This window comes from Sinocyclocheilus grahami, unplaced genomic scaffold (assembly GCF_001515645.1).
Source record: "Sinocyclocheilus grahami isolate Dianchi unplaced genomic scaffold, SAMN03320097.WGS_v1.1 scaffold619.1, whole genome shotgun sequence".
In the NCBI taxonomy this organism is placed as follows: Eukaryota; Metazoa; Chordata; class Actinopteri; order Cypriniformes; family Cyprinidae; genus Sinocyclocheilus; species Sinocyclocheilus grahami.
This window is the reverse complement of record NW_015505798.1, coordinates 811,993-814,154: the sequence shown is the minus strand read 5'-3', so window position 1 is coordinate 814,154 and position 2,162 is coordinate 811,993. Positions and strand designations below refer to the sequence as shown.

The 2,162-nt window shown below is 39.8% G+C and overlaps 1 pseudogene; it reads left to right on the top strand.

The window, feature by feature from the left end:
• Positions 1-2,162, top strand: part of LOC107557771 (uncharacterized) — a 65,258-nt pseudogene that overhangs the window by 7,797 nt on the left and 55,299 nt on the right.

Genomic DNA, 2,162 nt, shown 5'->3' with positions numbered 1-2,162 from the left:
TATATAAAGATAATTTTAAGGGAAAGATCAGGTAGAAGTATTTGATTAAGCTTGGCAATATTTTTTGACTAATATTTGTTTCTTCCAATCAGGTGGGATTGTCAGCATCATGCCTTTTTTATTTTCAAAAATCTCCCATCTTAAAACACAGGTAATATTATAATTGATATCATAATAAACCCTTTTCTTGTGCATTAAACTGTGTGTCACAATGAGGATTCTACATTGTGATAAAAAGTATTTTGGACAGGTTTTATGGTTCAGAAGAGCTGTACTAGGAGGACTTGCTACATGCCCTCTCTTAAATATATTATGGTACGTTTTGCGTTTTTGATTATAAAAAAATAAGCTTTTTAATAATAAATATGCCATTTAAAGAAGTGGTTCATCCAGAATGATAACTGTCAGCATTTACTGACTGTCACGGTTCATGGGTCCGGACGGTCTTTCTGCGTCTTGTCATGTGCTTGTATGTGCGTACGTCACTCGTTAGTGGTTGCAGCTGGTGCTCAATCAGAGCGTGCCAGCTGCAACTCGTTAGTGAGCCCTTTATAGGCCACTCCGTTCAATGTGTGTTTGTCGGTTCGTTATGCTCATGTTCCTGTCTCCCTGTCAGTTCTCTGTCTCCAGTTCTCGCTCAGTCTGGGTACGGATCTTCAGCCTTCTCCTTGGTTTGGTCAACACAGTGCTTGAAGGGATTTCTCAGTGGAGCTCTGATTCTGACCAGGACCCGAGGATTATCACCTTGTGTCTCCGTTATTGTGATTACTAAATAAAACTTACCTTTGCACTCGCACTTGGATCCTGACTCTTCTCCGCCGTGACTGGCTGGTCCTCCATAACCCTCACATTAATTGGGTTAACGATACTGTACTGATACACACATGTATGACTTAATTTCTTCTACACAAAAGGAATATTGACACAGCTTTTGTTCAATCCAATGAATGTCTTACAAATAAAGTTTCTTTATTGGCATCTGGTTCCATAAACTTTAACTTTCATGGAACCTTTTCATTCAACAAATGGATCTTTAAATGAAAAAGGATATTTGGATTTTTCAAATCTTCTTCACACTAAGAAAAAAATTTTATTTTAAAGGGGTCATATGACGTTGCTAAAAAAGAACATTATTTTGTGCATTTGGTGTAATGAAATGCGTTTGTGGTTTAAGGTTAAAAAAACACATTATTTTCCACATACTGTACATTGTTTCTCTATGCCCCGTCTTTCTGAAACGAGTCGATTTTTACAAAGCTCATCGGTCAGAAAAGTGAGGTGTGCTCTGATTGGCCAGCTATCTAGTGCAGTGCGTTTGGCCGAATACCTCAAGCGTGTGACGGAAATGTTACGCCCCTACCATACTGTGATGCCGTGTCCCGGTGCGACGAGACAAAACCAATAAAACACATTATAAACGAGGCATTTGTTGCATCCAGTGGGGACATAATTACTGATTATAATGACTTATACTGTCTTTTTACACGTTGCGTTGCGTTGCATCGCGCCACATAAACATAAAACCACGTCTGCATTTATGATCGTGGGAAACGACAAACAACAAGCGCTACTCTACACTGCTCAAAACTCGCGTTTGAATCGTCAGTGGCAAATCCTTTAAATATGAAAACGTACTTACAGGCTGTGAGTCAGCATTATTTGTCAGCATCATAGAATGTATAGGGTCAGCATGAGTGCCGAAGGGGAAACAGGGGAACTGAATTCACCCGGAACACCGGCATTGTAGGCTACTCTCCCAGGAAACAGTCCTCGTCCTCCGTAAAATGCATTGCACACATCTGAATATTTGGTTTGAACTGTTCTGGAACAGTGTTGTAAATACAACTTAACCACTGACTTCTAGTTGTGTCCTCTTTTGGAAGACCAAACAAAGTAATTTCACTTTCACAACGAAACACACAACGTCTCCACGACATGGCGGCGGCGGCAACAATACTACAGCGAGAATCAAAGTTACGCCTTCTTTCTTTGCTTTCTTTATTTGGACGGTGTTATGCAAATCTTCCCACACAGTGACATAGACATGTGGGGGAGTTTAAACGAGGCATTTTAGGAGGGCGTGGACGAGTCTTAAATTTTATATAGAATATCTCTTTGGATTTGAGACTTTAGTCTTTGCAACTTTAGGGATCTTATCTATT